General features: G+C 47.6%; 1 non-coding gene across 1 annotated transcript; it reads right to left on the minus strand.

Annotated features, from left to right (window-relative positions):
* Positions 1–21432: 21432 nt before the first annotated feature.
* On the minus strand, positions 21433–21505 carry TRNAG-UCC. The gene has a single exon. It is a non-coding gene; the product is annotated as a tRNA-Gly (tRNA).
* Positions 21506–23745: the final 2240 nt, after the last annotated feature.

Here is a 23745-nt window from a genome sequence, read left to right on the forward strand (position 1 = left end):
TCTTATTCTGTCCACCGATTTTCCTGACTTGCACAACGCCTATCGCATCTGATCAGCTGTTCCAGGCTGTCCTCGAGCGCAGGCCTCCCGCTCTCAGGAAGCTGGGCCCACAACCACCTATACCCTGGAAAGAAGGGCTCTGCTCCGTTGTTGTCTGTGCCTGATGCTTTCCTGGGGATCCTTAGGCACCAAGTTAGCTGTGTCCCCAGGCTCAGGACCTTACAGCCCCTGGGCACCAACTTCTCGGGCCCAGACGTGACCATCACCTGGCTGATGAGGGGGGGCACATGGTGAAACTTGGGGTACACTTGGGGCAACAGTGTTGTGGTACGTGCAGGGTTGGGTCAAGTCCTGGCTCTATAACTATGACTTTGAGCAAGTTATTTCAACACTCTCTGCCTCCATTTCCTCACTTGGAAAATGGGGGAAATAATAGTATTTACCCTATGGGGTTGTATGAGAATTGAATGAATCAGTGCATTTAAAGGGCTTGGAATGGGGACTTCCCTTGTGGTCCAGTGGTTAAGAATCCACCTGCCAATGCAGAGGACATGGGTTCGATCCCTGGTCTGGGAAAGTTCCACATGCTGCGGAGCAACTGAGTCCGAGCACCTGGAGCCCATGCTCTGCAACAAGAAAAGACACCACAGTGAGAAGCCCACGCACCGCAGCAAAGATAAGCCCTCACTCACCGCAGCAGAGACACAGTGCAGCCAAAAGTCAATAAACTAAAATTTTTTTAACAAGTGCTTGGAATGGCGCTTGGCATATTGTGTTGTGCTGAGTGATGGTGGGGCTGGTGGTGGTTAGCAGCCCTGTTCCTGCCAGCTCATCCTTCCAGCCCTACTAGGCATTGTTGTTCAGTCGCTCAGTCGTGTCCGACTCTTTGTGAACCCACGGACTGCAGCACGCCAGGCTTCCCTGTCCTTCACCATCTCTCAGAGTTTGCTCAAACTCCAACCATCTCAGCTTCCGTCTCCACCTTCTCCTCCTGCCCTCAGTTTTTCCCAGCAATAAGAGAAGACACCGCAATGAGAAGCCCGTTCTTCCCCAAAGCCCCCTCTCATCCAGGCTGCCATCTAACATTGAGCAGAGTTCCCTGTGCTGTATATACAGTAGGTCCTTGGTTAAACATTTTAAATATCACAGTGTATACTTGTCTTTTCGTGTTATTCTTGAGACATTTTTGTAGGTCTCAAGTATTTTATGACATATATATATATATATTTTTTAATGTAGGCAAGGCTGATTTTGCAAAACCCAGTAGAATTTTGGAGGCTGTAAAATGTACCAAGAAGCCCCATGGATGGATGAACAGGGACGGATGCGCGGGGGGACAGTGTGCTCCTGTGGTGTGTGGGCCTGCCTCTGACACTCTGTCCCTTCCTCCCTGCCCACTGGTATGCATCCCCAGCCCCTCTCCTGGCATCTTCACCTGTGCCTAGCAGCCCTTCCCCATCTGCTGGCTGTGTCTTTCCTTGCCTGGCCATGTGTCCTCTCTGGGCTGGGAGGGGAGGTGCGGCAGAGGCTCTGGCCCCCCTCCCTGGTGAGGCAGAGGGGCTCTGGAACATGTGTTTCTGGGAGGCAGACACCAGCTGGCTGGGGAGACATTTGCATATTCAACAGAGCCCCCCAGAGCCAAGCCAGGATTGTGAAGAGGAGGCTGTGGCAGGACAGAGGGAGAAGGAAGGCTCTGGTCAGCTAGGGGTCAGGCAGAACAGATTTCAGATTGGAGAGACAGATGGTTAAAGCAGAAAAAGGGGGGAGGGAGCAAATCCCAACTCACACACAGAGAGGCATTCGAGAGCCCTGAAATATCTTACATCTTCACAGGGCTTTGTGAGTTTTGAAGCATTTTCATCTCTTTCATTTGATTCCTCATTGCTGTCCCGCAGAAGAGGTATTACCATCATCCCCATTTTACAGATGAGGAAACTGAGGCTCAGAAAAGTTAGACCCCTGGTTCAAGACCACAGGCCCAGTCCTTGGGGAGTCTTGAGATTCCTGGTCTTCCTCCATCACAGAGCCAACTGAATTTGCCATCTCTACTTGCTCACCTTACAGTCTTCTCTCAGCCTCTCTAGTGGGGTTTCTGACCCCTCCACCGCATTGAAGCTGTTCTTCTCTAGATCAACAGCGACCCCTCTTGATACCAAATTATGGTCACTTCTCTGTGTTCAACTCACTTGGCCTCTCCACAGCATATTACACAGGTACCACTGACTTCACTCTTTCTCAGACAGCCTCCTCCTTGGTTGCCATGACAACACAGGCTCCAGCTTCCCTCCCTTCTCCTGGGCTGCTCCACCTCCTAAGGTTGGAGGGCTCCTATGGGCACTCTTCTCTTTCTCTCCTCTCTCTTGACTTGAACCTGACCCACCTAGGGCAGCCCTGCCACTTCAAGGGCCATCCACGTCCAAGACTCATGTCTATTTCTGCAGCGTTGCCCTTGCCTCAAGAAGCCTTGCATGGTGGTCAAGAGCACAGACTCCGCAGTCAGACTGCCTAGAATTGGGTCTCAACTTAGCCATTTATTAGACTTCCCTGGTGGCTCAGACGGTAAAGCATCTGTCTACAATTCAGGAGACCCGGGTTCAATCTCTGGGTCGGGAAGATCCCCTGGAGAAGGAAATGGCAACCCACTCCAGTACTATTGCCTGGAAAATCCCATGGACGGAGGAGCCTGGTAGGCTACACTCCATGGGGTTGCAAAGAGTCGGACACGACTGAGTGACTTCACTTTTCACTTTAGCCGTTTATTAATTATGAGACCTTGGGCGACCTTTGTATGTGTCGGGCTTGCCATCTTTGAAAGGGCAGTGATGAAGTCCTTTATCCCATAGGGTGATTGTGAGAATTAAATGAAATGTAAATGTCTTAGAACATTGCCTGACACTTAATAAGAGCTCGATAAAAGGCAAGACGTTCTTACTTGGCATCTCTTCCTCCAATAGGCCAAGCATCTTCCCACTCCAGGGCCTTTGCACTAGCCCATCCCTCTATCCAGAAGATTCTTCCCTAGATTTTCCTAAGGTTGACTCCTTTAAAAAAATTTTTTTAATTTATTTTTGGTTGCACTGGGTCTTCATTGGTGCATGTGGGCCTTTCTCTAGTTGCAGCGAGCAAGGGCTACTTTCTGGTTGCGGTGCTCGGGATTCCCATTGCAGTGACTTCTCTTGTTGTGGAGCATGGATTCTAGGGCGCTGGGGCTTCAGTAATTATGGTGCTAGAGGTTAGTTGCTCTGCAGCATGTGGGATCTTCCCAGACCAGGGATTGAACCTATGTCCCCTGCACTGGCAGATGGATTCTTAACCACTGGACCACCAGGGACATCCAAGGCTGACTCCTTTTAATTCAGATTCCCCAGCCATCCTGGCTGAAGTAGTCTTCTGTCACCTCACCCCATTTAAATTTTTTGCCTGGCATGTATTTGTTATCAGATATTTTCTTGTTCATCTTTATTCATTGTTTGCCCCATTAGATCGAGTCCTCAGAAGAATGGAGATTCTATTTTGTGCGCTCTGTCTCTCCAGTTCCTAGAAGGGGCGCGTGCTCATTGACCTGTGACGTGAATGAAATCAGATGAGGTCTATTCCAGCCTGAGGACAGCCCGACATGGCTGCTGTGCACTGTCATTCCTTGTGATGGGCGAATGGGGAAGAAGGTGTTTATACCTGAGAAATGGCTGGGAAGACCTTTGCTTGTGTCTCCAAGCCCCAGAAATGTTGGAGGCCTCATATTGTCCCCCAGCCCTTCCCAAAACACCATCACAGCAACCACACTCTCCCTGTTTTGACCCAGCCCTGCAAATCCTCTCCACCCCTCTCCTGGGGCAGGAAGGCTGGTTCTAGAGTGCTCAATGCTGTGAGAGGCCCCAAGCAGCTGCTGAGATTTGGTCCCCACTCCTGAAGACCCTGTGAGCCAGAACCTGAGTTAGGGTGAGGCAGAGATGGGGGCCAATCTTGGAGAGGACATTCAGGGCTGTGGGACTCAGAAGGCAGGGGCAGGAGTGCAGAGGGCAGGGCCTGGGTCCCCTCCAGGGTCCAAAAGCCCCCTCAGGATGCCACCTCCCAGCACTGGGTATAAGAATTGCCCACAGACTGCTTCCTCCAGGTCCCAAGGCACTTGACCTCAGACTTTGTCTTACATTTTCTCTTGACTTCTCTTCTTTTCTCCAGGACTAAGAACAATAAAGGGACAGTGGTGATGCTGGGCAGCCTACATTTGGGCCTGTGCCACTGGCCCTTTAAGGCTCAGGGTGATTCTCCTCACTTAGGAGCCAGGACCATGCTCATGGTTTTTTTGTGTGTGTGTTCAGTCAAGATCCAGCTCCCTTCATAGGCAAAACATTTTCCAGACCTTTCCAGAAAGCAGAGGTCTCATTAACTGAGCCATTATAACAGCCAGGCAGGTCAGGTGCGGGTGCTGACTTTTGATCTAGAAACTCTGGTTGTGGACATCGAAGGGATCTAGTGTTCTTGGCCACCATGGGAAGAAAGTGTCTTCAGAGACTGGTAATACAGAAGGCAGTGACCCTGGAACCTACACCAAGTCTGGGAGCTCAGAGATCCAGGTGGGTGGCTGTGAGGGAAGGTGGGCTAGATGGAGGGAAAAGAGATTGTCCCCCATACCTATAAACCTAAACACACAGAGGCAGGACAGCAACATCCTTCTGGGGACAAACCAACATGTTCATTTTTACATTTTTAAATATGTTACAGCCCGTTCACTTCATCATTACAAGATGGCTGCAGCAGCTCCAGATTTTCAGTTCAGTTCAGTTCAGTTGCTCAGTTGTGTCTGACTCTTTGCAACCCCATGAACCACAGCACACCAGGCCCCCGTCCATCACCAACTCCCTGAGTTTACCCAAACTCATGTCCATTGAGTCTGTGATGCCATCCAACCATCTCATCCTCTGTCGTCCCCTTTTCCTCCTGCCTTTAATCTTTCCCAGCATCAGGGTCTTTTCAAATGAGTCAGCTCTTCGCATGAGGTGGCCAAAGTATTGGAGTTTCAGTTTCAGCATCAGTCCTTCCAATGGACTGATCTCCTTTAGGATGGACTAGTTGGATCTTCTTGCAGTCCAAGGGACTCTCAAGAGTCTCAATAAAGGACAGAAATGGTATGGACCTAATAGAAGCAGAAGATATTAAGAAGAAGTGACAAGAATACACAGAAGAACTGTACAGAAAAGATCTTCACGACCCAGATAATCATGATGGTGTGATCACTCACCTAGAGGCAGACATCCCGGAATGGGAAGACAAGTGGGCCTTAGGAAGCATCACTACGAACAAAGCTAGTGGAGGTGATGGAATTCCAGTTGAGCTATTTTAAATCCTAAAAGATGATGCTGTGAAAGTGCTGCACTCAATATGCCAGCAGATTTGGAAAATTCAGCAGTGGCCACAGGACTGGAAAAGGTCAGTTTTCATTCCAATCCCAAAGAAAGGCAATGCCAAAGAATGTTCAAACTATCACACAACTGCACTCATCTCACACGCTAGGTCCTCAGATCTATTGAGAGGAGCCTCTTTTCAGATTCCCAGAAATAATAGACTTGTTGTGTCCCATTGGCTTTGACCGAGGCAGGTCCCTATTTATAAAGCAGCTGCGGGAACAGGATGACAGAAGCTGGAATTGGCTCCAGAGTAGATTACCAGCTCTGAGCTGGGGCTGCAGAGGGCTGAGACTGGGGGAGAAACAGTTGGAAGAAAAAAATTTTCCTTTTTAAAAAACTTTCTATTCCTCACACAATGGCTTCTTTTCCACTCTGAATATCTGGTCACCTCACATGAGGGCAATTCAAGAACTTATTCCCACGGACTTCCCTGGTGATCCAGTGGTAAAGAATCTGCCTTCCAGTGTGGGGGACGTGGGTTCAGTCCCTGGTTGGGGAACTAAGATCCCACATGCCGCGGGGTACCATGCCATAACAAAGAACCCGAGCACAGCAATGAAGACCCAGTGCAGCCAAAACAAGCAAACAAAAGGATTTATTCCCCAACAGGAAGGTGAGCCAGAGCTCTGAGGCCTCCAAATTCTCTGTAAATTTTTATTGAATTGAAGGTATGTTCTAGGGCCCAGTGGTTGATGGCAAGGAGACGGGATGGGGAAAATAAGGCGATGGTGTGTTTCTCTCTTCTTCTTGTCTACCTTCTCTTTTCATTAAGCAACTATATATTGACTAAATATACGGGTTTTTTGTTGATAGCTCTTGGATGGCTGTTGAATCAACATAAACAAGAAACTATACTATTTCTGCTCTTTCTAAACTAATTGATTCCAATCTTTCCTCCTATTTTGTAGGAACATACAGCATATATAGTAAAATTGGGTTATGTTCATGGGTTTTTTCTCCCCCAAGCTTCTTTACCATAATGAGTCCTTTTCACATACAGTTTCCCAAAGTGTTTGACTTGCTTCAAAGAGACAAGCTGTCAGGAGGCGGCCAGGGTAGGAGAGGAGCTAGACAATTAGAAATGGTCAAAGGAACCCAGACTATTTTTCTTGCAGAAGAGAATCTTTTTCATTTCTTTTCCATGTTTTTAATTTTTATTTTATTTATTAAACTTTAGTTGATTTACAATGTTGTGCTAGTTTCAGGTGTCCCACTTCAGGTTCTTTTCCATTATAGGTTAGTAAAGGATATTAAATATAGTTCTGTGTGCTACACAGTAGATCCCTGTTGTTTATCTATTTTATATATAGTAATGTATATCTGTTCATCAAAATTTATCAATCCTAATGTATCTCCCCTCTTTCCCCTTTCATAACCATTAGTTTGTTTTCTGTGTCAGTGAATCTATTTCTATTTTACAAAGAAGTTCATTTGTATAATTTTTTCGATTCCACATATAAGTGATTTATGGCATTTATCTCTGACTTACTTCACTTGGTATGATAATCTCTAGGTTCATTCATGCAGCTGCAAATGGCATTATTTTACTCTTTTCTATGGCTGAGTAGTATTCCACTGTATGTATATGCCACATCTTCTTTATCCACTCATCTATCAATGGATAGATGTCATGTCCAACTCTGAGACCCCATGGACTGTAGCCTACCAGGCTCCTCCGTCCATGGGATTTTCCAGGCAAGAGTACTGGAGTAGGTTGCCATTTCCTTCCCGACTCAGGGAATGAACCAGGGTCTCCTGCATTGTAGGCAGACGCTTTACCATCTGAGCCACCAGGGAAGTCATCAATGGATATTTAGGTTGTTTCCATGTCTTAGTTATTGTAAATAGTGCTACTGTGAACCTTGGGGTGCATGAATATTTTTGAATTGGTGGTCAGGTCTTTTCTGGGTATAGATACTCAGGAATGGAATTGCTGGATCATACGGTAGCCCTATTTGTAGCTTTTTAAGGAACCTCCATACCGTTCTCCACAGTGGCAGCACCAATTTACGTTCCCAATAGTGTAGGAGAGTTCCCTTTTCACCACACCCTCTCCAGCATTAATTATTTGCAGACTCTTGGATGATGGCCATTTTGACTGGTGTGAGGTGACCCCTCATTATAGTTTTTTTTTCTTATTGGAATATAATTCTCATTGCAATTTTGATTTGCATTTCTTTTATAATTAGCAATATGGAACATCTTTTCATGTGTCTGTTGGCCATCTGTATGTCTTCTTTGGAGAAACGTCTATTTAGGTCTTCCCTGCAGAAGAGTTTTTCTTTTTAATTTTTTAACTTTTTATTTTATATTGGGACAGTTTATTAGCAATGTTGTGTTAGTTTCAGGTGTACCGCAAAGTGATTCGGTTATTCATATACATGTATCTCCTCTTCTTCAATTTTTTTTTTCAAATCCAGGGGCTCTTATATGAGGGCACTAACTGCATTCCTGAGGGCTCCATCCACATGATCTAATCACCCCAACACCTAAGATCATCATAATATGCCCATCTCTGGAACTGAGGGATGGTCATGGTCACCTGAAACAAAAGGACAAAGTTCATTTCATCCATGAGAATCCCAAGGCTTGGAGTGTTTCAGTGATTTGCCTGAGTTTAACCAGCTTATAAGAGATGGAGTCAGATTCTCAAACAGTCTGACTCCAGAGCCTGCCCTCTTAAAAAAAAAAAAAAAAAAGTTTTTTAAAAGGAATGTATATACACAGTAAAAATTCTAAACAGTGAAAAAAGGTGTGTAGTGAACAGGAAGCTATACTTCAAGCCCTGACCCTGGTCCTCAACTCCCCTTTTCTTCCCCGCAATCATTCATCCAGGAGGTTTCATCACTTCTATATTTTATTATGCTGATCCAGAATAGTCTGTCGTCTAGATCTAATGTGTTCCCACTTCCAAGGATTTTACCCCATGCCCAGTTTATAATGAGGTCTTTCCATTTGGGCTGGTAGGAATACAAACTAGATCTCGCCGGGTGTGAAACTGAGAATCTGTTGAGGACTTACTGCTTTGCAGTGGTTCTTTCTCAACCTCTAGCAGCTTCTCACACATGTACTGACCAGTTCTCAGGCAATAACTAGAGGGAATCCCTCTGCAAGTAGAAGGAGCTCTCTTAGAAGAGTTTTTAATAGGTGTTTTCAAAGATATCGTAAGAAGGATCCATGGAGTTATCTCATACGACTCTAGGAAGAAAGCTAGACTTGACAGTTCAAAGTTCATTGGAGGCAGATGACAGCTTAGCATAAAGAGGAATTTTCTGTGACTAATGTATGCTACGTATTGGAAAGGGTTTTTGTGATGGAGGCAGTGGTTCTCCGCCATCGGAGGCATCCCTTCTGAAGCTGAATGTTGTAGAGAAGACTCAGACATCAGGACCTTTGAGGGTCTTCCTGTCAAGTTCTTCAGCTGTGCAGATGGAAATACAAATGAACAGGAAAACACAATAGAGGGGAGCCTCAGCGTTTACCCCCACCCCTGCCCTCAATCCTGAGATGGGGGGCTCTGCAAGTTCCTGGGTAAGAATAGAAGGAGGATACCTGGTAGACCTGGGAAAGCCCATAGCTTGCTGGACAAGCCATCTCCTGCACACACAGACCCTGCACACATGCATGGACCCTGAACACACATGGGTCCTGCACCCACAAGTACGCTGCCCACACGGGCTTCCTGCTCATGCACACTGACTTGTCTCTGCCTCCCATACCATGCAGCCCCAGATGGGCCCCCAGAGGGCTGACCATGCCCCGGAGCTCACCAGTGTCCCAAGAAGGCCAGGTCCCCAGTGAGGTCCAGGCTGAGGGAGGGTGAGGCATGATGGAAGGGGGTGGGCTTTGGATGTCACTGATGTTGACTTGAATCTTGGCTCTGGTACTTTCTCTCCCCACATGTGCCTCCGTGTCTTCATCTCTAAAATGAAGAGACCAATACCTACTGTAGAGTCTTGATAGGAGACTCATGGGGATCTTGGACAGCCTAGAAGGGGAAACTGAAGCTGGGGGACTTTCAGATCCCTAGGTCACCCAGCCTTGGGTTCTGTTTAGGGCTCCTTAGCCCAGCTGAGTGCCCTGGCCAGCACGCGAGGCTGTTTCTCACCCCTCAGAGAACAGCCTGTGCTCTGGGTCCGCAGTTGCCCTGGGTTCCTCAGTTCCCACGAAGTCTTGCCCCACCTTTGCCCACTCTGGGCTCTGAAGCAGGGCCTGGTGGCAGCCAGCTGGGCAACTGAGCTCTCTGCCGGGCATCCATCACTAGAGGTCACTCTTCCTCTGTGTGTGTAGACCGAAGGGCAGAAATAGGGCTGCTGAGTGGGTACCCAGGCGTCTCCTGAGAAGATTCATCCAAGCCTACCTGACCAGGAGTGAGAGCACCAGCCTTCCCCATTGTCTGCACCTGAGAGGTCATGAGCTGTTCTCCTATGAGTCAGGCCAACTGAGTGCATGAGCTTGCCCAGGTGAGGTGGGAAGGCTTCTGTGACCCCAGGGCAGTCTAGCCAGCTGCCTAACCTCTTCTGGTTCCCCTGGGGCAGCTACAAGGCAGGGACAGGTCTGAGGGGAGAAATCCCAAGGCAGGGAGCCTGGACTTCCACCTACTAGTCCCTAGGCCTTGTTCATTGTGGCCTGAATTGGAGCTCACGTTTCTCCCAGGGCTGGCCTCACTGAGTGCTTGGTCTTCTCCCAAAACACTGGCTGCCCCAGTGCCTGTCAGCCTGCTAAGCCCTTTCCTACCACAGCACCTTTGCACTTCTCTCAGTCTGAATGCATTGCCCCAGATCTTCACATGCACTTTAGCCTGAGATCAAATGCCACCTCCTCAGAGGGATGTTCTCTATCTCCTAGTCTAAATAGCCATCTCCCAGCTTCACCCTGTTACCCTTTATCTCACCATCCTGATGGCCTCTTTCATGGCACTTACCACCATGGTAAGTACCTCCTTAGCACCCTTGCTTATTGTCTCCTCCCTCCCACCCCCACCAACTCTTGCACTTACTCAATAAATATTTGTTGGAGGAAAGAACTGAAAAGTCTTAGAAAGCAGATGGTTATTATCGTCCAATTTTACAGATAAGGAAGTTAGTAAGATTAAGAGATTTATCAAGACCACGTAGATAGGAAATCATTGAGCCAGGAACTCCATCCCAGGTCTTTGAACTTGAAAATTATCCCTACCCCCTGCCCCCCAACTCCCGGCCTCTGTGAAGTTTCATGATCTGAGGCCATACACCCCATGAATATACCCCAGTGGAGGGTCAGCAGGCCCAAGCTCATTCTTCTCCACCCCACCCTTGACTATCTGGGGTGAGAGTGGGTACAAAACGATGAGGCAGGGGAAAATGAGGTATGGGTTGAAGGTCGTGGAGTGGTTCAGTGACAGCACACTCTCTCAAGGGATCTGGGAACTCCTGAGCCCCCATGTTGTATTTTTCTTAGGAGAAAATAAAAGGCATGTATGAGGGGGCACAAACCTATTTTAACATGAAAAGTACAGAAGTGGCCACATTTCAGTACTTGTGCTCACAAGAGTCGCTTCGCTGCACTGGCTGTGGCGAGAACTCAGCCCTACCAGAAGACAGCCTCAGGACGTCTGTGGGCCTCCACAGTTTCCTGGGGCCCTGGGAACATTTGAGAATGTGGACTGTGTAACCAGATTTTCCTCTTTTCACTGGCCTTTTCTAGCCGGGGTTTCATAGCTAGGCAGTAAAATAAGAGTTTGATTAGACTAACTTTTTCATTTCCTTAATTTCCCAAAAATGACTGGACAAATCTTCCCTGCCGCCAAACCCCTGCCCTGATATCCCAAAGAAAACCTACCTAGTCTCAGATACACTATTCACTTGTGAGTTCCCCATTACCCTTAAACTTGAATCCTGGCACATGTTGTCTGCCAGGCTTGGAGTGAAAGCGAAAAGTGAGAGTCGCTCAGTTGTGTCCGACTCTTTGCAACCCCATGGACTTCTCCAGGCCAGAATACTGGAGTGGGTAACCTTTCCCTTCTCCAGGGGATCTTCCCAACCCAGGGATCAAACCCTGATCTCCCACATTGCAGGCAGATTCTTTACCAGCTGAGCCACCAGGGAAGCCCAAGAATACTGGAGTGGGTAGCCTATCCCTTCCCCAGGGTATCTTCCTGACCCAGGAATTGAACCAGGGTGTCCTACGTTGCAGGCGGATTCTTTACCAACTGAACTGTGAAGGAAACCCCAGGCTTGGAGAGGTGGGCCTAAATATTAATAGGGAGACTGCTGGTGGTCGGGGGCTGATGGAGTCTCCCTTTTCCTAGCAGATGGAAGAGAAAGAAAGTTGGTTAGCTCTGGGGCTAACAGTAGCATCCCAGGGGTGGGAGAGTGGAGTTGGACCCTTGCGGACCTAATGTGAGACTTCCAAGGGCAGAGGACCCCGTCCAGTGGGGGAGGCCCAACCCAAACCAACAAGCCTGAAGTTCATGGGACGAACCCGCCCTGGCTCTGCCTTGGCCCGAGTCTGATCAGAAGGGCCCTGGCCTAGGATCCCAAACACCTGGGCACTAAGCTCAGTCCTCCCTTGGAACTAACTGTGGCCTCAAGGGTTATACGCTCAACTGCTCTAAAAACTAAGTGAAATGATATAACATAACATAACATTGGAGAAGGGCATGGCAACCCACTCCAATGTTCTTGCCGGGAGAATTCCATGGACCAGGAAGCCTGGTGGGCTACAATCCATGGGGTTGCACAGAGTTGGACACGGCTGAGCGACACACACACACAGCATAACACACAACATAACAAATAACATACATGTATAGATAATCCTGCTGCAGCAATAACGCATGTGACTAAACTTTGGTGATGACTAAGTGCCGTGGAAATAGAAGGCCCAGGCCTTCACCTCGTGTGGTCCATCTTGCTGTGCTGCAGCCAGTGGGTCAGGCATCAGCAGGCAGGGGCAGTGCCATCCAGAGGGAATGCCCAGACGGTTCCCCTGTGTTGCATTCCTCTCTCTCTCTCTCTCCTGGCACAAGTTGGGGGTTATTTCTCCCCATTCTCTCAAAGCCGGGCAGGATTCTAGCATTAGTTCCGCCAGTGGGTTGTGGGCAGGAGTGTTCCGTGTTGCTTTCAGGCTGGAGCACTGGTCGGCTTGACCCCTCAGCTGTGCTCCTCACCGGCAATCACAGAAATCTGGTCCAGACGAGTTTCCTCAGCTGGGTCTCTGAATAACCCCAGTGAAAGGAACTTCCAGCCAACTAGCTTTGGGCATGGAGATGCAAGAAATGAATTGTTATTGTATTAAGCCCCTGAGGGTGTGGGGGTTGTTACGACAGTGCCATCCGACCTAACCTACTGATAAGAGGATCCATCAGCCAAGTTGCTCAACTTTTGGGTCCGGGGACCTATGATCTCAGAATCACAGGGAGCAGCTCTGTTAAAAAATGCAGATTCTCAGGCTCTGCCCCAGATACCCGGAGTCAGAATGCCCAGGGATGAGGCCCCCAGATTCACAATTTTAAAAACAGTGACTTCATCTCTGGGGGGCAGCAAGTGTACATCCCGGGCCTGGGGAGTGTTAGGGAAGGCCTCTGCTCCTGCCAGAGGCTTCGCTGGTGGCTCAGATGGTAAAGATGCAGGAGATCCAGGTTTGATCCCTGGATCAGGAAGATCCCCTGAATGAAGGAAAGGCAACCCACTCCAGTATTCTGGCCTGGAGAATCCCCATGGACAGAGGAGCCTGGAGGGCTACAGTCCGTGGGGTCCCAGAGTCGGACACGACTGAGCAACTAACCCTTCTGTTCCCGCCACCTCCTCATTTGCTTCCTCGGGGTCTGAAGCAGGCCTGCTCGGTGGTCGGGGCTGGGTTCTTCAGGTGCTAAGTTCTGCAGGGCTCAGGGCCCTGGAGGTCCCTGCTCTTAGCTTCCTGCCGCCTCTCTCCGCCCACCTGGCAGCCCAGTCACTCCCCTGGGCCAGGCGCTGGGGGAAGGGCACACCGAGGGAGAGCGGTGGAAACCCTCCGTGATGGATTGAAGGAGACGAGACCATTCCCGGCTGGTGGAGGACGTGCGGTGGCAGTGACAGGCGTGATGTTTGTGCTCTGAACATGCAATCTCAGCTAATGGGAGCGATTGAGGCGTTCGGAATGAGACGCGGCGCGGGCCACAGCCCCATGGGCAAGGATGCTGCTGGCGTAGGTTGCGTGGCTTCGTGGGCTTCCTGAAGGAGGGAGCGGGCGCCACATTCCTGGGCAGGGGAGAGAATGTCCCTGGCTTGCTGGGAGCTGGGCTAACCCGGCAGGCCCTAGGTTGGCCCCCTTTGGCTGCCTGTGTCAGGAGGACCAAGTTGGGGCGGCAGGTGAGAGAGCATCCTTGTTTCCCTCTGAGCACTACCCTCCCAAGCACCTCCCTCAAGGGGATGCTGTGGCCAAGTTTCGGGAAGCCCCACTTGGGGTGCAGGAGGAAGGGGCAAGACTGAGGTCCAGGGCAGCCCTCGAGTAACTCCTCCTGCTTGCAGGGAGCCTCCGGTGTCCTTCCGGGGGGCAGCCTGGTTAAAAGACAAGAATCAAAAGCCCAGAATCAGAGAACAGCTCATAAACTTCCCATCGCCTCTTTCTTAGGTTTGAAGCAGCATTGCCCACAGGGTCAAATTCCAACTATTTCCTCCTCTTGTCCCTGGACGGTGAAATTCAGCCTCTTGGGCCTCAGCTTCCTCATCTGTAAAATCTGAGCAGAAAAAAACACAATTTCCTGGGAACGTGGCACTAAGGACTGAATAAGACAGGTGTGAGGCAGTGCCTGTGAATCACCTGAGGACCTGGTGAAAAAAGGAGATGCTGACTCAGCAAGTTTGGGGTAGGGCCTGAGCACCTTTATTTGTAATTAGCTTCCAAGTGATGCCAGTGGGTCACAATTTTAGTAACAAGGACGTAGACGATCAGAGCAAGGGCCTGGTTCATGGTGGGTACTCAAACAGTGGTGCTTTGGTTATTATTGTCATCATGGCCAGTAGTGATGTCATCACTGCCAATAGTGATGTCATCACTGCCAACTCAAATCAGGTGAGACTGCCCCTTCTGTGCCACATCCTTTTTCACAACTTCCTGTTCCATTTAAGGTTTCCCTTGAGGACACCTGGACACAAATTTTGGAGGGCCCCAAGATGAGGTTTATTGAAAGCCTCACCTGCAGGCCCCCACCACGGGTGGCCCAGCAGCCAGCCTGTTCATTAGACATCTTTAGACCCAGAGTCTGATAAGCTTAGTCACTGGAGGTCTGACAGTGAGTGTTGCCCAGCCACTTTCTCAGTCCTGTCATCACAGCTGCCCAAAGGCATGACGGAAGTCATTACAGTCCCTATCTTTCATCCCAAAAGAAGACACTTGCGGTCCTCTTTCCTCATGGGAGGGGAAGAGGTGTCTGGATTCCTCCAAGAGCAGAGGAAGCAGCATGGCTCAGTGATTAAAAGCTTGGGGCCTTGGGCAATTTGTGTAATCTCAGAGCTTCAGTTTCCTCATCTGTAAAACGGGCTCTCACTACCACCATAGCTTTGTTGTGAGCATGAAAGGAAACAATGATTGTGAAACCCTTTTCACATGGTGTGCCCAAAGGCATGTCATTTTATGATCTTTAAATTCTGGACCCTGCCTCCTCATCACCCACCGTCAAAAGCTGGTCCTAGAACCACCTGAACTGTGATGGTAAATGCAGTTTTGAACTGGCTCTGCTTTAACTTGGTGGTTCCCATCAGTTCAGTTCAGTTCAGTCATTCAGTCATGTCTGACTCTTTGCGACTCCATGGACTGCAGCATGCCAGACCTCCCTGTCCATCGCCAACTCCCAGAGTTTACTCAAACTCTTGTCCATTGAGTCGGTGATGCCAGCCTCTGTCGTCCCCTTCTCCTCCTGCCTTCAATCTTTCCCAGCATCAGGGTCTTTTCCAATGAGTCAGCTCTTTGTATCAGGCATCCAAAGTATTGAAGTTCCAGCTTCAGCATCGGACCATCCAATGAATATCTAGGGAAATCCTGATTTCCTTTAGGATGGACTGGTTGAATCTCCTTGCAGTTCCAGAGACTCTCAAGAGTCTTCTCCAACACCACAGTTCAAAAGTGTCAATTCTTTGGTGCTCAGCTTTCTTTATAGTCCAACTCTCACATCCATACATGACTACTGGAAGAGCCATAGCTTTGACTGGATGGACCTTTGTTGGTAAAGTAATGTCTCTGCTTTTTAATATGCTGTCTAGGTTGGTCATAGCTTTTCTTCCAAGGAGCAAGCGTCTTTTAATTTTATGGCTGCAGTCACCATCTGCAGTGATTTGGGAGCCCCCCAAAATAAAGCTCCTCACTGTTTCCATTGTTTTCCCATCTATTTGCCATGAAATGATGGGACCTGATGCCATGATCTTAGTTTTCTGGATGTTGAGTTTTAAGCCAAATTTTTCACTCTCCTCTTTCACTGTGGTTCCCATAATTGGAGCCAAGTTAAGCATAGTGGAAACACAAAACCAGAGGAACCAGAGGAGCATACCAGCTGTCTGTTGCTGCGGCTCAGGTCAGGAGGGCAAACCATGGGGAGGGGGAGAAGGGAAAAGAGGAGGAGGAGAAGGGGAGCAAGGGCTAATTTTGGAGAGGTTGCTGCAGGGCCACCCTCAGCTGAAGACTGACCTGTTCATCATCTGGGGAGTGTGGGAAGACTCAGGATGTGCAATGGTGGCAGGAGGACCAGAGATGGATGCTGGAGGCTTGACACCCAGATCCCCCGCAGCCCTCTTTGGGGACACTTCCTGCTGGCCTAGCTGTTCCAAACCCTTCATTCCATTTGTATTTGTGGGAAAAGACACATCTTAACCATTTTAACCGCTTTCTTTTTTTCTTTCTTTTTCTTTACTGAGGTATAATTGACATACAATTTTATATTAGTTTCAGACGCACAGCATAATGATTTAATATTTGCATGTATTGCGAAATCATGACAATCAGGTTTAATTAATATCCATATCATACAGAGTTACAGATTTTCTTCTTGTGCTGAGATGTTTTAAGATTTACTCTCTTTGAAACTTGCAAATGTGTAATACAGTATTATTACCTATAGTCGCTCTGCTGTATATTACCTCCAAATGACTTGTTTTATAACTGGAAGTTTATACATTTTGACTCCCTTTACCTCTTTCATGCTTTCCCTGACCTCTGACAACCACCAGTCTGTTCTCTGCATCTATGAGCTTGGTTTTTTTCTTTTAGATTCCACGTATAAATGAGAGTGTATCATCTTTCTCTGTCTGACTCACTTTCCTTATCATAATGCCGTCAAGGTCCGTCCTGTTGTTGCAAATGTTAAGATTTCATTCTTCTTAATATTACTACTACTACTACTAATAATAATGTGTATATATATGTCAGACCATCTTTGTATTCCTGGAATAAATGCCTTTTGATTGAGGTGTATGATCCCTTTAATATATTGTTGAATTCGTTTTGCTAATATTTTATTGAGAATTTTTACATCTTTATTCATCAGGGACTGTTGTTGTTTAGTTGCTAAGTCATGTTTGACTCTTGTGACCCCATGGAATGCAGCCTGCCAGGCTCCTCTGTCCATAGGATTCTCTGGATGTGGATACTGGAGTGGGTTGCCATTTCTTTCTCCTGGGGATCTTCCCGACCCAGGGAACAAATTCATGTCTCTTGCATTGGCAGGTGGATTCCTTACCACTGAGCCACCTGGGAAGGCGCTTCATCAAGGAAACTGGCCTGTGACTGGCTTTTCTTGTGGTGTCCTTTCCTGGTTCCTATGCCTGAGTAATGCTGGCCTCATAAAATGAGTTGGTAAGTATTCCTTCTTGTTCTATCTTTTGGAAGAGTTTGACAAGGATTGGTATTAACTCTACTCTGACTGATGGAATTCACCACGAAGCTGCCTGGTTCTGGGCTTCTGTTTATTGGGAGGATTTTGATTACTGAGTCAATCTTCATGCTAGTAGTTGGTTTATTCAGATTTCCTGTTTCTTGATTCAGTCTTGGAAGGCTTTGTTTCTAAGAATGTATCCATTTCTTCCAGGTCGTCCAATCTGTTGGCATAAAATTGTTTATAGTAGTCTCTTATGTCTGTGGTAACAATTGTAATGTCTCCTCTTTCATTTCTGGTTTTTGAGTCCTTTCTCTTTTTTTCTGAATGAGTCTAAAGTTTTGTCAATTTTGTTGAACTTTTTAAAGAAACAGCTCTTAGTTTCATTGATCTTATATTTTTCCTCTTTCGCCTTTTTTATTTCTGCTCTGATTTTGGTTATTTACTGTGCTAACTCTGGGCTTCATTTGTTCTTTTTCTAGTTCCTTGTATAAAGTTAGGTTGTTTGAGATTTTTCTTGTTTCAAGTAAGCATTTATTTCTATTAACTTTCCTCTTATAACTGCATTCCATAAGTTTTGGTAGGTTGTATTTCCATTTTTATTTGTCTCAAGGTATTTTTTAATTTCTTTTTTATTTCTTTATTGACCCATTAAGGGCTTCCCTTGTAGCTCAGTCTGTAAAGAGTCTGCCTGCAAAGAGGCAGAGCCAGGTTCAATCCCTGAGTCGGGAAGATCCCCTGGAGAAGGAAATGGTAACTGATTATTCATTCAATAGCATGTTGTTTAATCTCCACATAGGTGTGACTTTTCTAGTTTTCTTCTTATCATTGATTTCTAGTTTCATACAGTTGTGATCAGAAAAGATGCTTCAGTATTGTCTTTTTGGGACTGGTTTATTTCACTTAGTCTAATGTTCCCAAGGGTCATCCATGTTTGTATATATTGTGTTTTTAAGTCCAGGTTTAGTAGTTATTCTCGGAAGCTGGAGTTGGCCAGGTACAAGCTAGCTGTCCAAATTTAGAAGCAGTGCATTCCCATGGCTGTAAGGTGTAGGACCAGGTCCCCTACTGCAGCCACAATCACCTGTAGGAGGCTAGTGTGAGAGGCTACCTCCCACCTAGCATCTCATTTGTGAGGAGTAGCTTCCAAGAAGCTGGAAAATGCTGATAGTTGCAGTGTCGGTTCCTGAGGTCAAGTTCATGTGCTTGCTACCTCCAAAGGCAGTGTTGTATACTGATGGAGAACATGAGTTCTCGGATCAGGCAGCCTGGGAGTGAGTCCTGGTCCTGTTACTTCCTATCTACTTGTTCCTTTATAAAGTGGAGATGATGACAGGGTTGATGTGGGAATTTGAGGAGATGGCCTCTCTAAAGTGCACAGCCAGGCCTGGCCCAGAGGAAATGCTTGGTAGAAGCTGGAAATGACTGATTTTATCAGCATCTCATGGGTTAAAGCTTCATCTCCATTCTGATGTCCAGCTTGGACTGAGATGAGCAAGATGTAGTTGTTCCTAGGCTAGTTTGGTTGTTTTCAATTTTTGTATATTTGTAAAGAATGGAGCCCTTTGGGCAAATTCTTTTGTGCGGCCCCATACTAGGATGGAAGAGGAGATTTGCTCCAACTGGGGAGTAGAAATTCTGGCTCTCCTTGTGCTGTAGGCACGCACATCCACCTACAGACATGCGCCTCCCCCCCTCCCACCCCGCTCCCTCTCTCTCTCTCTCTCTGTTTCACCACTGCCCCCTCCTGCAAAACCAGGGGAAACCACTACCTCGTGGGAGGGCTTCCCCGGTGGCTCAGCTGGTAAAGAATCCGCCTGCAATGCAGGAGACCTGGGTTCGATCCCTGGGTTGGGAAGATCCCCTGGAGAAGGGAAAAGCTAGCCACTCCAGTATTCTGGCCTGGAAGATTCCATGGACCATATAGTTGGACATGACTGAGTGACTTTCACTCACTCACTCACTCACTCACCTTGTGGGAAGACCCCTCCTTGTGGAGAGTCCCGGAGAGGCGTCTAGGTCCCTGTGAAAACAGGGCAACACAGCTCAGTGGGAGGCAGGGCGAGGCCTCTGCTTGATGGGGTTTCAACCTCCTCACCGGCAGGCTGGGCTGAACTGGGGGTCACAAGGAAGGAATGCTGTGGGTCCCTGAGTCCCTTTGTCTCACCTTCTCTTGGGTCTTCACAAAACACCTTTCTCTCACTTCTCAAAAGGACAGTATCTTAAAATCAAAGTCTCTCATAGTGGATCTGAGGTCACCTGCCTGAGCTGACAGTGTGTGTGTTCCTAGCACTGACCGACGTTTCCAGCACTGGCTGAACCAGAAAAAGGGGTGTGTCAGATGTGAGTTGTGAACGTGTATGTGTCTGTGCAGGTGTGTGCGTGTGTGACTGTGTGTTCCTGTGTGTGTGTGTCCATCCACATGTATATGTGTCTGTGTGTGCCTCTGCCTGTGTGTCTGTGCCTGAGTGTGTGTTCACATGTGCATCTGTGGATGTGTGCTCATCACATGCCCTGCAGAACTCCTGGTTACTTCACTAATTCACTCACTCCTCCAGTCACATATTCCTTTAACACTCTTAAGTAACAAATCTTAAGATGGTCAATTCTAATTCTGTTAAGTGCCTCCCATGGTGCCATGAGAGCATATGCCCATGATCCTGTGATGTCATGGGCCCGGAGCTCTCTGTAGGTCTCTCTGATCCCGAGCACTGCCAAGTAGCTTACCACCTGGTTCCCATACCCCTTGAAGTTCTGTGGGTGTTCTCTGAGCTTTATTTATTTGCAGAGCCCTATTTCTCACCCTGGAGGAGGGCGTGGCTACACACTCCAGTATTCTTGCCTGGAGAATCCCCATGGACAGAGGAGCCTGCCGGGGCTGCAGCCCATGGGGTTTTGAAGAGTTGGACACGACTGAGCGACTAAGCACAGTGCACATTGCTCACCCATCCCTGTGGTCTTGGGCCACCCCTGAGAACATGGCAGTTCCTTTTGCTGCCTTTTGCCACATCAGGCACATGGATCCCATCAGAGGGTTCCTGTGTCAACTCCAGGTGTATGCATGTGACTCTGCATAGGTGTGTCTTCACACCCCTGGATGTGGGAAGGTGTGCTCTTGGCTGTGAGGTCTGTGTGGGGGGTGTCTCCAAGTGTGTGACTGTAACTCTAAGCTGAGCCTAGGCCTGGACCCACTCCCAGCCTGTCCCCAGAAGCCCCTACTGTGTTGTCCTGCCAGTAATTACAGCAGATAAACTGCTCCAGTTGAGGGCTGCCGTCCCCAGCTGGCTGCCAGCCGTGCAGCCCCAGGCTGCGCTGTGGGAGTCCATTCATTTTAATAAGAGGTACACCCTGTGTTATTAAGAAGAGTGTTTATTACTGTCGCCGCGCACTGACAGCAGCTTCCATCATCGTTAAACGGCAGATGCGGGGAGGGCAGGGGTGCTGGGTCCTGCAGCTCTTCCGAGGTACCCACCCAGTGGGGGAGGCTAGGGAGGGTCTTCTCTCCCCTGCCTTGCCCCAGGGCTGCATGGCATCGCCCTTTCTAGCAAGAACGCAGCCTTTCAGCTGAGCCTCACCCTGCTGGAGTGGGGGTGGGGGCTGGCGGAGGGGGGGTGGGGGGAACGCGGCTTAGCATCCAGATGCTGCCCCAGAGGAAAAGGGGGCTGGGGTTTGGGTTTGTCTCTAGGGCCAGACAGGGTGACCCGTTGGCCCACCTGCCAGGCTCCTGGTTTCACTTGGAACGCCCCCACCCAGGGCTTTTTTCAGTCACTGAGTAAATGAAGCCTTGCCAAACTCCTTACCCTTCCTGTCGTCTTTCAGGATGTTTGGGGTGGACAAGCGTTAGATGCAATAATAAGAAATGTAATGAAATAGAAGGAACAAAGTTTTCTAAACATTCTTGGTTCATGACACTCTTAGGGTCTTGATCATTTTTTTGCAATACCCCTGGGTCAAAATAAATACCTAAAAGTTGTGTTTCTTAAGTAGTTAGGTCTACTTAAGCTGAAATATTTGTGTTTTCACAACTGATTAGCCATTTGAAAAAAAGAAAGGTACACATAAACTTAAATTTTAAAAATTATTGTAACTTATTTGGCTGAGCCTGGTCTTAGCTGTGGCATGTGGGGTCTTCCATCTTTGTTGTAACACGTGGGATCTTTAGCTGCGCCATGCTGACTCTTAGTTGCAGCATGTGGGATCTAGTTCCCTGACCAGGGATCGAACCTGGGCCCCCTGCATTGGAAGCACAGAGTCTTAGCCACTGGACCATGAGGGAAGTCCTGACATAAATTTAAACTTAAAAAGATTTTATTTCATTGTTAACTGTAATCACATACTGATGGGACATGTGTGCCTGTTGGCCACCACACATCTTCTCAGACTTTGGAATAAGATCGACCAGCTCTGCTTTGACTTTTATTGTAGCAACCACTGAAAATCCAGCTTCTTGAAGATATGCGACCACTGCAAAGAATGTTGTATGATCCAACGCTGAAGCTGTGAACTACCTCAGGTTGGTAATTCACATCGTGTTTGGCAGATATCAAGTATTTGCTCAACACTGGCAGATGCTGACTGTTTGCTGGGAAAGTTTATAACATCCTGTGATGCCCCCGTGTGTGAGGAGTGCCCAGGAGACCACAGTTTGGCAACCATGGTGCTAGAAGACCTGGGTTCAAGTCCCAGTTTGTTTTCTTGTTTATATATCTATTTATTTAGCACAGGTTCAAGTACTGATTCTGTACTTCTAAGAGCTTTATAAGTATTAACTCATTTAATCATCATAACAGTCTTATCAGATAGATGCTATTGTGTGATGATTGATTTACGTGCCAACTTGATGAGGCTCTAGTAGCCAGTTGTTTGGGTAAGCACCAGTCTAGATGTTGCTACAACGGTATTTTTTAGATATATTTAGCACACAGACTTTGAGTAAAGCAGATCACCCTCTATAATGTGGATGGGCCACATCTAATTAGTTGAACATTTTAAGACCGAGATTTCCTGAAGAAATTCTCAAGACTGCAACATAGAAATCCTGCCTGAGTTTCCAGCCTGCTGCCCTTAAGAGCTGGAATTCAAACTGCAACATCAACTCTTACCTGAATTTCCAGGCTGCTGGCCTGCCCAATTCCATGAGCCTTAAAATTAAACATTCTTTCTCTCTTTGAGAGAGAACCTAGCTTGATTAAAACCTTATTATCCTCATTTATGGATTAAAAACACTGTTCAGCTACTAACTAGTTACTAACTAGCTGTGTGACCTTGGACAAGTCTTTTTCTCTTTGGGCCTCTGTTTTATCACAGCCAGATGAAGCTGGACAAGATGAATTGAAGGTTACTTCTAGTGCTAACATATGGTCTAGGGGGTGCTATGCTGTGCTTAGTCGCTCAGTCATGTCCAACTCTTTGCGACCCCATGGACTGCAGCCTTGCAGGCTCCTCTGCCCATGGGGATTCTCAAGGCAAGAACACTGGAATGGGTTGCCATGCCCTCCTCCAGGGGCTCTGGGGCGTGGTGGTGGATAAACAGGGCTTCCATCCTGCCTGGAAAGTCATGGTAGGCCTTGTTTGTTGGCTACCTAACAGCCATTCCTAACCCACTTATCCTTTGCCATCACTGTCTATACAACATAGGTACTCCAGTTCCTAGCCTTACTTGTAGCTAGGGAAAACCATGTAACCTTCTTAGGGCTAATGATGTACAAGCGAGAAGTACACTGGGGACTTCTAGATGATATATTTTGTTACCCCATAGGAAAAGGAAGAGAATCCCCTTTCTTTGTGCCTCTTTGAAGGCCATGATATCTGGAGCTTCAGCAGCAATCTTATAACTATGGGGCACAAACCAAAAGCTAAGGATGGCAGAACTGAAACAGAAAGAGTCTGGGTTCTCAATACATGGTTAACCAATGCTCAGCCAATCCTAAGACCTGCCACCTCTGAACTTCTTGGTTATTCCAATCCTTATGATCAAGCTATGGTGTCTGGTGTTCTGTTACTTGCAGGTCACACACAGCACTTTTAACTGATCCAAACACCTTCCTCTATTGCTTAGCTTGGTTTAGTGAGTGATCAAGGGCAGGGTCCTGACTTTGGGGATTGTTGTTTTAGGTCTCAAGGAAACTGAATTTACTCTCCTTGATTGAGTATAACTTTGACTCCAAGAACAGAGACACTAATACCACGTTGTCTGAAATTTCTAATAGGTGGTACCACACGTTCTTGATCAGAAAGATTGATAGTCCCCAGTTTTAGAACAGTACACTTATCAAGTAGATGGATTTGGAGCTCATAGAAAGGAATGTGGGTCACAAGGGGTCATCATTGTTTATACCAGCCAAACCGCACTTTCTGTGTTTTATAACACTGATGAGGGGAAAGGCAGAGATATCATTCTTGTATGTCAAGGCATTTGATAAAACCTATCACAAGAGACGTGGGGCCTGGTACAGAAAATGGGGGTTGAATAATAGCACAGCTCTAGTTCATATCTCTTGATTAATCAAGGCCCAG

Source organism: Cervus canadensis, chromosome 6 (genome assembly GCF_019320065.1).
Source record: "Cervus canadensis isolate Bull #8, Minnesota chromosome 6, ASM1932006v1, whole genome shotgun sequence".
Taxonomy (NCBI): Eukaryota; Metazoa; Chordata; class Mammalia; order Artiodactyla; family Cervidae; genus Cervus; species Cervus canadensis.